Here is a 13,613-nt window from a genome sequence, read left to right as displayed (position 1 = left end):
CAAACTATGGGTTGATGACAAGCTTTACCATGTCATACGTCTCTAGGAAGGCTCTTCACCTAAATCACAGATACATCAAGATACTTGTTTTTCTAGGTCTTCAGAGACCCAAAATAACATAAAAAAAACCATGGTAATATTTTTTAAAAAGAGAAGTTCAGAATGCTCACCACTTTATGTAAATTGTTAAATGAATTAGATTTATTGGTAACTGCACAGCCAAATTCAAAACCTGAGTGACTGCCAGATCTCTACAGCACTGATTTATTCCTTTTCTCTTATCTATAGATCTTTTCAAGATCTATACAAGATCCTGGAGTGAAAGGAAAAACAAGTAAGAATTGCTTGGTTCAAAGAATGTACATTATCATGTTGTTTGATGATCCTTGTACAGGTTCAAAAGAAATTTTAGAGTGTTAAAAGCTATCAGTTTTTATTTCCTTTTGATTTTTAATTAAATCAAACAAATATCTGTTTGTAACCTGAGGGTAGAATTTCACATTTAAATTTTATGTTGTAGGAACAAAGGAAAATTTTTAAAGAGGAATCCTCTGCACATCAGAAGATTCTTAATCTATACAAAAACTGTAAAATTGACCTAAAACAAGATACTGTTGGAAATACTGTACTTAAATGATCGTACCTAGTACTACTAATTTATTTTAAATCACAGTCGATATTTTTAACTAGGAACACAAAATAAAATCATGCAAACAAAACCAGAGGAACCAGCATGATGTTTATTAGTTTCCAAAAATACACGGTATCGTTAAGAACTTTTTCCTCCACTGTATAAAAGGATGCTTGGTTATTAGGTAACTGTTTTAGCTGTATGTACTGTGAGTTTTCTCATGTTCGGTGGCAGCTATGATAAATTATCCCCAGAAACTAGCTGCATCCAAGCTTGACTTAATGTTGTGCATATTTTCTCGACGTTGTTTGGTATAAACGTTTGCCTCTCCTTTCTGTAGTCGTCGCCTCAGAGCAGACTTCTGCTGTTTTGTCAGCTGACGTTTTATCTTCCTTTTCACCAGTTCCTACAAATAAATAAACAATTCAGTATCAGAAGTTTTTGAACATCATTTAGTACTAACATTACCATAATGATACTGTATTCTCAGTACTAACATGAACATGTGGTAGTGAACCTGTCGAGAAGACCACCATGCGCTGAGCAGCTGGTGATCCACACCAGGGTTAACTCGAGTTTGCCCAGGCCTGCCCTGTGCTGTGCTGCCCATACTGTGTGGCCCCAGAACCCCCTGTGGGGCTGCACAAATCCCTTGGCCTGGGGCAAACTCAGCCAGCTTCTTGGGACAGAGGAGCCTGCAGGCAGCTTCCGCCTGGTTCCAGTGATTACCACTGCTCTGTGGTCTTGCCTTTATCTAACAGAGCAGAAAGAAGTTATAATAAGAACTTCACCTCTTCTCAACAGCAGAAATTGAGCAAGCAGAGTTGTTTCTTTGTAAGAAAATCATGTAATTATCTCAACTGAGTGAAAGGGGAGAACCTCTGCTACAGACAAGGTCTACAGTATAGCTATGTGGTTTGGAGTCAGGGTCAGGGCTCTAGCATTTGAAGGGGTGTACGATCACCTGTGCTATTTTTTTTTTCTTTTAGCGTTAGCTCTAATAAAAAGCATCTTAGGTGATATCTTGCAGAGTTTAGGTGCCTTTCATTCAGGAATCATAATGAACCAGTACTTTTCAGTGCAAAACATATGCCTTCAGCAAAAATGATAATGTCCTGTGCTTGGAGATTTGACAAACATCTTGTAAGTAGAAAAAGGACCAAGAGAGTTTGCTCCAGCACAAGGAGAGATCTCCTTGTCCTTATCACAACCCATGAATATTTTTTACATCATCATGTTTTCTCCCCCTTTTTCCACCTGAGGACAGGGCTAAGAGAAGCATGGAGGAGCTGAGGTACCTGCTGGTGCAAAATTACCCCACAATCTAGTAACATTTCTTTTGCATTTACCCCAATTTCTCTTGCCTTGTTTTTTGTTTATGATACTGTCAGCACATTAAGTAGTAAGTTGGTAGTTAAGTCAGGAACCAGAAAGAATTCTTTTGGCACTGTTTAAAAACTGCTGTGACTAATACAACTAAATTATGCAAATACAAGGTAGTCAATAAATCCAGGTACCCAATGCTGATTTCAGTAAGAATGCTGTAGTAATTACATAGTATTCACCTGAATAGTAGTTTCCTAAGCTTTACCACATGCAGGTTGACTATCAAAAATGTGAATAAAAAGAGTAGTATAAGATCTGTCTTTCTTTCCTCGGAAGCTTAGCAGAACTCAGTATTTAAACAAGAGCATTTTGGAAATTAAATCTGTGAATGCTCTTTAAAAATATTCCAGAAGAAATTCCTGAGGAAAGCTGGTAAGAACTAGTTTAAACTGGGCCACTGATGTTTTTCTTCTGTCAGTAAGACAATTGTCATCCTCTGCTTCTTATAGGCAGAGCTCTGAAAGAAGGCTTCTCTACTTCTCCCACTTCAGTGGACAGATGACTTCCTTCACAGTTCATACAAGGCTCGCTAGAAGAAACTTTGCAATACAAATACCAGATATTTTCACTATGCAAAAATGTAAATTCACAAAATACTACTGCTCAACCACAGCATGCAAGTCTCACTAGTCTCTCCATCATCCTAAGCCTGACTGTAAGCAAAATGAATAAACAAATCTATCATTTATTATTTAAATTTTTGCATAGTTTGCATTATTTCCTATAATTAAATTGCAGCAGTCCCTACAAAGATTTGTACAAGCACAACAAGACATTTTATTTTGTCTGGAATAGCTTATTGTCTGTAACTCATAAGGCTTTCTTTTTGGCACAGTCACCCAGCTATGACTGCACCTACTGCTATTACTGCTATTGTTTATACATGCCCATATGAATTCCTTCTGTGTGTTTAATCTGGAAACCTGCTTATGTTTTAATGTGTTTCTTCATTGAGAAAGCTATATAAACAACAGAGAAGTGCTAGAAGCAGTAACAGGCATTGGCTCTAAGCAGCTCAGTGGGTCTTACTGCAGTGCCTTTTGTGTTTTTAGTTTTGCAATCACGTTCTGATGTTACAAATAGCTCATCATGCATATCCTTTCTTTAGTTCTAGTATTCAAAAGTTCAAATAAGATTTAACAATGGGCAGAAACATTTTACTTAGCGTAAGAGCATATAAATGGAAAGATTACACAAAGTAAATTGACACAGGATGTTTATGTGGCTGAATCTCTTGAAAGCTGCTTCTGCTTTTATCTTTCTTTTAGAACAGAATATTAGGTACTTAAATGCCATTTGAATATTTTAACAAGTTCGATGTGTCTGCCTACAGAAAAAACATGTGTTCGCTAAACAATCAGGAAGGTTTCTACAGTGAGTGACCACTGCTACCACCTACTGGTGTACAGAAATATAATTTCAAATAGGGATCTATAGGCGATTCCAAAAGAAATCCTACACATTTACGTTAGCAAACTGAAAGGGAAAAAATATGTATCGCATGGATCAGAAGCCAGGCGATTCCTAGCATTTATCCTAGCTCTTCTTTACTTCATTTCATAATTCAAGGCTAATTCTTTTTCTCCTTAATAAGGCACAAGGCCATGTCCTACAGTAAGAACAGGGATGACTAACAAAAGTCTCTCTTTCCTTCACACGAAGTCCTGTAAAAGTCTTACACAACTTGCAAACATGCTGTTCCCTAACACATTTATTTATGCATAAAACTGGCCTTTCTTCCATTTAAAATTTAGACACACTCTTTAAAATGTGATAGAGGTAGCCATACTGGATAGTATACTGAGTAGGGATGAAGAAAGATGTAAAATTCTGCCACAAAGTATTGATTTATGTAATGCTGAAAGTCAAATTCATATTGCCAAAGACACCATGACTACAATGAATTCATATCTATGTTTCAGAAATGTGGTAAGAGATGTGTTAAAAAGACAGATGAAAAAAGGCCAAGTTAAATCTTTACTCACGCATGCAAATTTAAAATACAAAAACATTAATTATGGGCAACAGAATTGATTTCTAGCAACAGAAATGAAATTAAAGTTGCTAATGCCGGAGTAGAGCTTTTGTGAAAGAGCAAAGAACAACACATGAAGTACAGCACTGGATATAATTCACTTGTAAACATGTAGAAAGCATCAGACCTATTTTCTGTGAACATGGAACTACAAACCAAAGATGTACATAGTAGTAATCACTTAAAGACAGTTACTGCTAACTACGTATTTGTAAAAATATCTTCAACAGCTACGTCCTAAGATGGTATCAGAGTAAACTAGACAGTAGCAGTAATAATTACCGGTGGAATGGTTGAACAGCTCCCAACACTGCTGGCTGACGTACTTTTAGTTCTTGTTCTGTGCTCCGCAATATGAACCATACTGTCTTCATTTCTAAAATATGTAAATTAATGTTTTATTCCATTCAGTGAGCATCATGTTTCAGTCGGTTTTTTGATATACAATCAAAAGTGCTAGCAGAACATTTGAGTACTACAGAAAGAACATTTACATTTGAAATATTAACACTAGTTCAAAAAACACATTTTATGACAGGAAGGATTATAGTGCAATAGCCACATACATACTACACAAAGTAGTGTAAGAAAAAGAAGCTTCAGAACACTAAAAAGATTAATTCAGATTCTGTACATTGCCTAGGCGTAGAATTTCATGAAAAAGGAAAAATTCAAAAAGAAAACAGGGTATATGAACTTTATATATGCATTCAGGTACATGGGGAGCTTGCAAACTAATAGTTTGAATTTTATATAAGAAGGGGTTAGCTTAAAGGTAAGAAGGAATTTCCAAGTGTGTCAGTAAAGGCATTAAAAGCCACATGGTATGACGTTCAGTAAAATATATTTGAATAATATATTCCAAAGAGCTTGTTCTTGCTAATTTCAGCCGAATGAGGGGCAGAGGCTGAGAAAGAGCACTCTAATTATAAACTCACTTGTCAAAGCTACTTAGCAGCAGCAGCGTTTTAATATAAAAAAAAACTTTTACTCACATTATTACTAGAAATAAAGAAAAAAGAAGAAAATTTCACCACACCACTAGACAGTAAATATAAGTATTTACCTGTAAGGTCTCAATTCCTTATTTAAAGTTGACAAGTCAACCAGATCAGGGCATTCATCGTTGTCCTTACCACTGCTGCCCTCTGTCTGATTTTCAGCAGCATTGTCAGGTATTCTTTTGTGCTCAGAAAAACCAAGTGCACAACTCTCTGCATCTTCACTGGACTTCGAAAGCACAGACTGCCCTTCAACCTTTTCTAAGGCTGAACTCAACTCTGACATACTCAGTCCTTGTGAATTTTCACTACTTTCTGTGGCTTCAGCATCTTCACTGTGATAACAAGTCTTCAGAGGTTCTGCTTTCAGAAACCACTTCATATATGAAGTCTGCATTGTTTTCTTTATCTTGGCTGAGGAAGTTGGCGTTACTTTCAGCATCTTCTACAAATTCCCTCTCCTCTGTTGTATGATCATCCTCATCAGAGCACTCTGGGAAAAGCAGCTCATCATCTTCCTGCATTTCCTTTGTATAACCACTGGCAGCAATCTCTATGTCAAGAGAACTCTCTCTCCTGAAAGAAATAGAAGTGAGCTTTCTTTTAATATATCAAATCATTATGCTGTATTTTGGATTAAAAATACTATCCAGTTAGACTATAATTACCATGCTATTAACAAAAAGAGTATACTCCATTGGAACATAGGTAACATATTACAGTGCAGGGCTTTGGGTAGTTAGCAGAATGTAGCCTGACAGAACCAGACTTTCATACAAGATGATTCCATCTTCATAATCAGCACTTACTGAAAGCAAGCAATTTGATTTTAACAAATATAATACTTAAATTATGCTTGTGCAAACAGAACGATGAAGGACATGTTGACACACACACAGACAATTCCCCTTTGAGAAAGGGCTCAGAGTGATATAAAACCCTTTTAACTGAATCAGCTTTGCTCTTAAAATATGTGAGAAAATTGTTTGCTTTTCAAAAGGGACAAGCTACAGTAGGAAAATTTTGAAGATAATATTTGAAGAGGCGGTCACCACATGTACTAGCATTTTGAAAATTAAATTTAAAATTAAAAACTAAGTTAATACTTGATCCCCCAGGACTGTTAAATATGGTTTTAAGAGTCAGAGAAACTAATTCTGCGTCACCGTAACATTTACGGCATTTGGATGTATCTCCTTCCCCTAGCTGCAAGAGGTAAGACAAAGGAGACAGCAGATTTTAAGACGTGCTTCAGTTTTTGGAAACCACTTTTAGTAACTGCCAGTGAAGAAAGTATGGATCCTTTTTACTGTAAGAATGACAAAAATATTTCAAATTGGCTCTTTTTCCCCCTGTTCACTTCTAAAATCATCTCTCAGAGGCATCCATTTTTCTCAGAAAACCAACGTAACTACCATAACATGGGGGAATTACGAGTCAGCTGGCATTTTTTACCTGATATCTTGGAATGATGGGAAGAGCTCACTCTCATAGTTGAAGCATTTCTTAAAAAACTCCTTAATGCAGTTAACATCCCTGTCAAAATACCTGTTTAAAAAATACAGAATTGTAAAAATGCAATAATCAAGGAAATAAAGTCTACTGGTATGACAAACTTTTACTCTACTTTCTTGCCTTTTATTTGAATATTAATAACCATCAGTGACTCGAAGTGAGAAAGTACACGTGTAGGTATACATACATAAATGCAGATTATTTCTATTCATTTCTTAATTGAAAGAAATAATATTAACTGAGAAGCAATTAATTACACATTTATCCTAAGGAGATTTCTACTCATTCATGAAACAAATTGCATTTGTAATGTATGGTGAAAACAGTAGAAAAAGAATTTGAAGCAGGCTTATGAAAACAAATCATGGTTGACTATTTGTTGTTATCAGCACTTAACTGGTTTATTTTGCATACATCATTTGTACGTACCATTCAGCATTTGGATGTGATGTTGATATCATCTGAGGGAAATCAATCATAGTGACATGATCATCATTATCCAGTATGAGATTAAATTCATTGAAATCCCCATGAATCAAACCATGATTGCCAAGTTTTACAATTAGATCCATTAATTCACTGTAGACAGCAGCAGGGTCTTCGATGTGGTGTACTTGGCATCTGGAAAGTTAAATAAAAAAGAAAATATCCTGAACCCTGAAGGAATTAATTTAAAAATATAGACAAGGCATATGAGTTACATCTGAGAGAATGACAGGGTCACAATTTGAGTCGTAAGGGATCTCCAGAGGTTACTAGTCCAATACTCTGCTCATAGCTATGTCAATTCTGAGATTAGATGAGACTAATCAGAGCTCTACCAATGCGGGCTTGAAAGTTTCCAGGGATGGAAACATACTGTGCAATCTCCACCACACTGCCCTCATGGGGAGAAAGCTTCTCCTATCTCCAGGTTAAATCCCTCGTTTTAACTAAAGCCCTTTGTCTCTTGTACTCCTATCAAACACGATGGTTATGCTGCCTAATTTAAACAATGGATCAGCGAATTTTTATGTCTGGATTGTTTTAGGTAACTTAGGTCTTCTTGTATTCAAATGCCATTCAAATGTCTCACAAAAAAGTGTTTTCAAGACTAAGCTGGGGATAAGGCAAAGCCAAAAAAAAAAAAAAAAAAAAAGCTTAAAGCACTCCAGAATATACTCCAGCATAAACTCCAGAATAAAAGCAAAGTATATGTTTTGCCCCAAAAGTGCGCAGAATAGACATCACCTTATTTTTACAAGCAGAATAAATAGGCAGCTGTCTTATTATACCAGGAGCTGTCAAGAAGCCGTCATTTACAGCTAATTTGTGATATATTTTGCCCTGAATGCAACACTGTAGTGTTATGAGAACATATCAGTTGCACATACAAACAAAACACAATGGAATTCAAGCAGCTCTGTAATAGGCTGCTGTTGAATATTTTCATATTAACAGCAAAATTAATTGGTGACATTTCTTATAGCCAGAGGTCTGTATCATAAAATATATCATTTGTTCTTTGAATTTGGAAGTCATCTAAACTGGTATCTTCTGAGATGCTGATCACCTGAAATAATTTCTCATCTAGTACAGCATCTCCTTCAGGAAATGCTTAGTTAAAATTGCAGAACTGGGATAGCATGGTAAGCCTCACCTGCAATGCCCACATGTAACTTTAAAGCTTTCTGTCTACAGGACAGATGTGGAACTGTTTAACAAAGGCGGGGAAACGGGATAGAATAAAGTCTTCAAAGGCACTTCTTCAATGTAACTCTTCAACTGTATACTTTGGGATTAATTACACTGAACCTTTGTTACTGTACATTATACAGAGTATCAAATAGCTATTTTGCATTCTGCTATGGAAACAAAACAAGCCATTCATTCACATACAAAATTCAACATTTTTTCATGTTTCTGGATGTTGAAAAACTGAAGAAAAGTAATCTTCCTTGAGCAAAAAACAGCGTTCAATGCACACAAATACATAAAATAAAAAATAAAACAAACAAAAAACAAACACCCCCCAAAAAAATCAACACAGAAGTTCTACAATGGCAACTGTACAAGTTGTAATCCTACCTGAATCTTTACCACAACATGGATCATGAACTGGAGCTCAGAACGTGGAGGATACACAACTCAATACTGAATATTTGATATACTGAATATATCAATATTGAATATCATTGAATAGATAACATATAGAACATAAAATTTCTGTGTAGAAAATGGTTGTAGCACTAACCTCTGTATCACATTGCTCCTCTGATGTATTCCGTACTTAAAAAAAAAAAAAAAGTCTATTTCCACCAGTCTTTTTGGACAAAGAGAGTATGTTTTTAGTTTTCCTTCTCTCACCAATTTCTCCAAATATAATGAAGCAGAACCCTAGCCGTTCTGGGCCTGACTTTATTCATGCTTTATTCAGCATGATCAGAACTGACTCACACGATAAGGAAAAACGTCATCCCTGCTGTCTTACTGAACCTATCGTTGCTAGGGTTTCTGTAAAACAGACTTCAAGCTTCCAAACTTATTAAGGGTAGCCATCAAGGAGTTCCATAATAACTGCATGCCTGTTGTAGTCTACAGGTTTTGGAACAGGAAATCCTCTGTCATACAAAGCCTGGAAAGAGACAACATATTGAAAAAATAAAAGATAACCATTAAGAAAACATTACATACCTGACAAACTACAACTATAAGATAAGCAGTTAAGCACCATTGCGGAAGCAGCATCCTACACATTATTCAACTGCTAACTGTAAAAGTCAAATCATGTGCTTAAGGAGGAAGAGCAATCTGAACTTTCACTACTAACTATGCTTCTGTATTTTCCAGAGTTTAGTTATCCTGCAGGTGGCAGGAAAACACAACGGGATAGAAAAACAGCAGAATCGTACCTGGTCTGTTAGCTTAAGAAACCACCAGCAGATAATTGGGAATAGGGTGTTAGAAAAAGGTTCAACAGTTCTTGTAAATACAGTTTGGCCTGGTCAGGTAATCCACACTCAGTCTCAGTAAGGCAAAAGTTTCTTCTTAAATATTAATATCCAGTATTACACTACATTAAAGATTAACTAAAGGTAGGCCATAGTATTTTGTAGCTCTGTTAGCTTGCTCTAACCATATTTACCAAATCATTCACTTGATTCACAGAATGGCTCAGGTTGGAAGGAACCTTAAAGACCACCTGGTTCCACCCCTTCTGCCATGGGCAGGGACACCTCCACTAGACCAGGCTGCTGAAAGCCCCATCCATCCTGGCCTTGAACACCTCCAGGGATGGGGCATCCACAGCTTCTCTGGGCAGCCTATGCCAGTGCCTCACCATCTTGAGCACAGAATTTCCTCCTAGTATCTAATCTCAATCTACCATTATTTTAATTTAAAACTGTTACTCCTTGTCCTATCACAACACTCCCTGAAAGAGTCCCTCCCCAGCTTACCAGTAGGCCCCCTTAAGTACTGCAGGCTGCTATTAGCATTCCCTTAAGCCTTCTCTTCTCCAAGCTAAATAACCCTGACTCTCAGCTTTTCTTCACAGGAGAGGTGCTTCACCCCTCTGATCACCTTTTGTGGTCCTCCTCTGGGCCCACTCTAACAGCTCCACATACTTCTTGTGCTGGGGGCCCCAAACCTGGATGCAGCACTCCAAGTGGGGCCTCACAAGGGCAGAGCAGAGGGAGACATTCACCTCTCTCCACCTGCTGGCCACTCCTCTGTTGATGCAGCTCAGGAGGCTGCTGGCCTTCAGGGATGCAAACAAATACTTCTGGCTTATGTCAAGCTTTTCATCCACCAGAACATCCAAGTCCTTCTCTGCAGGGCTGCTCTCAGTGTGCTCTCCTCCCAGTTTGAAACTCATCGCTTACAGACCTAACAAATACTCTGTAATTATGTTTGTGGAAGTGATCCAAATTGACAAGACTAAAATACTAGTAGATACTTCACGAATTTTCCCTAGCATATAGTCTTTCCTAAGACAAGGTTAAGTGAAATGGCAATAGTTTATTCACTGCCTTTATTAAGACTCAGATGACTGGACAGCTTCACCTGAAATTTTATGGAAATTGCTTCAGTTCCATACGACTTCCATGGCAAAGTTTGATTTTGTCACTTGAAAGTATACAAAATGCATCAGCACTGTCATTCTCTGAAATGTATACTTTAAGTCCACTAAAAAAAAACAAATAAAAAGCATACATCCTAACATATACTGCAAATATGAAGTGATGAGAAGATAATCTGAGAAGTACATTCCAGACTATTACATCGTTGTTAATATGGTGCAAACAACCACCTACCTTCATGTAGGCAAACTCTTTCATTGCTGCTAGCCGGGATAAATACAGCCATGACATTTTTTGCCTGTGCTTATGGTAGTCACGCTTATTTTTCAGGCTGCGAAAGGAAGTTCTTCCAAGCCTGTGCAATTTCATTGCAAACTGCTGCTCGTCTTCATTTGCAACAATATAAATATCTAGGAGAAAAAACAGCAGCACAGATCTGAGAAATAAATGGTATCTGACAGGTATATAATGCAACAGTGCAGTGAGAAATCGGTTACTTGACTTCTTGTAACTGCTATTTCTGGAATAGCAAAGTCTACTACACTTCTTTTAACAGAAAAGACAACCAAATTTGTATATTATGTATTACAAATCTGAACAAGAACAAGTCATTGGTGAAGAGATTATGCTGCTCCACTAGTAGAATATCATAGAATCATTACGGTTGGAAAAGACCTCCAAGATCATCTGGTTGAACCATCCATCTGATCTGAAACATATTTCAGACTAGGGGATAAGAAGTAACTTAATGGCACACTAGAAAAGACTTCTCCTGACTGGACAGAAAACTCAAGGTACCTCTTACTTTAAAACAGTGTTAGCAATTGGCTATGTTTCATTTTTACCATTTGTCCCCAATAATCCTCTTTTTTTTTTTTCGTCATTTTTTAATGACAAAAGACATGCTGTGCCAAATTACAATCAACATATGAGCATGAGAAACCAAGATAGCACTCCAATAGTTTGGACTGTATATTACTTTTTTTTTTTTTTAGGTGGGATGAAACATTTGATGTTAATCTTTTTGACAGAAGGCTTCAAAATTCTTTGCAAGTCACAAGACAACTGTCACCTGTTTGCAAAATACCTTTTAAGGAACCATCCAAGAATTGTACAAAATGGTCAAAGTGGAACAACACTTGTGAAAAAAATCAGATGTAGTCAAGACTCACACAGAACTTGAAGTGACCATAAATTTTGGTGTTTGACAGATTAACTGATATGACTATCCAAAGGTAAATTCACCAAGTTTCCAACAAATTAACAAAAATACAGACCCATTTCTTCTAAAAAAAAAATTATATACTGAAAACACTTTTTTAAATTACCTGATTCTTTGCCAACACCCATCTGGTTTCCAACAGAACTGATGACTTGCCGGGAAGACAGAGTTCTCAAGGCAAGGTAATCATATCCTGCATTAGTTAACCGATAGCCCTGGACAGCTAGGAAAAAATAAATTACACAACATTTCATTCCATATTATGCATGTGTTTCTTTTAAAAGAAGTTTCATTTTGGTCTCTCTTTTTTTTTTTTTCCTGCTTATGGTACACAACACTCAAATAGTATTTTCACTGTTGGCTAGTATCAACCCAACTTGACAGTAAGTTTAAATTCGTGCAAGCCTTTTGAAAACTAACTGGATAAAAAGCAGACATTTTGTTAGCCCCTTGGTAACGCAGGCAGTGACAATGGTTCAAATTGCATAGGATTACTTTGAAAGATGATTACTTAGGAGACACGGCAAGGATTCAGGATTGTTTCAAAGACCTAAACCAAACCTTAATGGTCTGAAAAACGGAGACAAAAAGGAGATGAATTTCATGAAGACTCCCACATTGTGCTTGCAAAGCCAGATGCAAGTGCAAGACTAAAGGAAATCCAACGCTACTAACAGAATGGGACAGAATAAATACTACTTTAGTGATCGTTCCTGACCGGCTGAAGGTATAAGGCTTTTGCAGTCCGCTCCAGTTTGTCTGCTGTAAGACTGTAACACATTTGGGCTGATCCCTATGTGAACTTAAATACTACCTTAGCTAACAATTATTTATTTTATCCACGAATTTGGACGAACGAATCCATGAATTTCAGAAATCACCAACACCATTTGTTGCTGAAGGAGTTCACATTCCCCAGCTAGCCCCATGGCGAGACGGGGCTCACAAACGCCCCGGACACCCGAATGACCAAGCTACCGCACTTCTGTGGCGCTGAAGAACCGGGAGGGCCGGGAGGAGGCTCCCAGCGCAGGCCCCACACTCACTTTTGGTCCGCTCGTAGGCCAGGAGCTTGTGCTTGGCCAGCTCCCGCAGCACCTTGTTGCAGCCGCCGTGCTTCAGGCTGGCGATGGGCGCCACCAGGCTGCCAGGCACGATCTCGTGGTTCTTCATGCCCATCTCCACCTGCCGGGGGGCGAGAGGGAACGGTCGGCGGCATCAGCGGGGAGGGGACGGGAGGGGAGGGGGGGAGCTGCGCCTTCCCTTCCCTTCCCTTCCCTTCCCTTCCCTTCCCTTCCCTTCCCTTCCCTTCCCTTCCCTTTTCCCTTCCCCTGTCCCCGTCCCGTCCCGTCTCACCGCGGTGAGCACCCTGAACTGCTGCCCGCTGAGGTACCGCAGCACGGCCACGTTCAGCTTCCCCATGGCGGCCGCGCCCGCACCCCCCTCACAGGCCTGGCCGGCCTCACGCGGACGCACCGCGCATGCGCACGCCCCCCTCTCCCCTACCTCGCCCTACCGGCGGAGCCTGTTTTGGGTCCTGGCAGCTACATAGAGACGCGTGTCCTCCGAAGTATCTTCGCATACCGAGCCGGTAGCAAAGTCACTTACAACTCAAAATAGAGACAAAACAAGCCTCTACGAATCGAGACAGAATAAGCCTTAAGGTGATGGCTTAACTCCTCGCTCTACTCTAAAAGAGTTAATGGGGTTGCGTGTGTATCTGCCCAGACCGATCCAGTGGGAACACCACCCACGGCACCAG

The 13,613-nt window shown here is 38.5% G+C and overlaps 1 pseudogene; it reads right to left on the bottom strand.

The window, feature by feature from the left end:
- Window positions 1-715: 715 nt before the first annotated feature.
- On the bottom strand, window positions 716-13,343 carry LOC140002066 (serine/threonine-protein kinase RIO2-like; annotated as a pseudogene).
- Window positions 13,344-13,613: the final 270 nt, after the last annotated feature.

This window comes from Anas platyrhynchos, chromosome 3, assembly GCF_047663525.1.
Source record: "Anas platyrhynchos isolate ZD024472 breed Pekin duck chromosome 3, IASCAAS_PekinDuck_T2T, whole genome shotgun sequence".
Lineage (NCBI taxonomy): Eukaryota > Metazoa > Chordata > Aves > Anseriformes > Anatidae > Anas > Anas platyrhynchos.
This window is presented reverse-complemented; position numbering and strand designations above follow the sequence as displayed.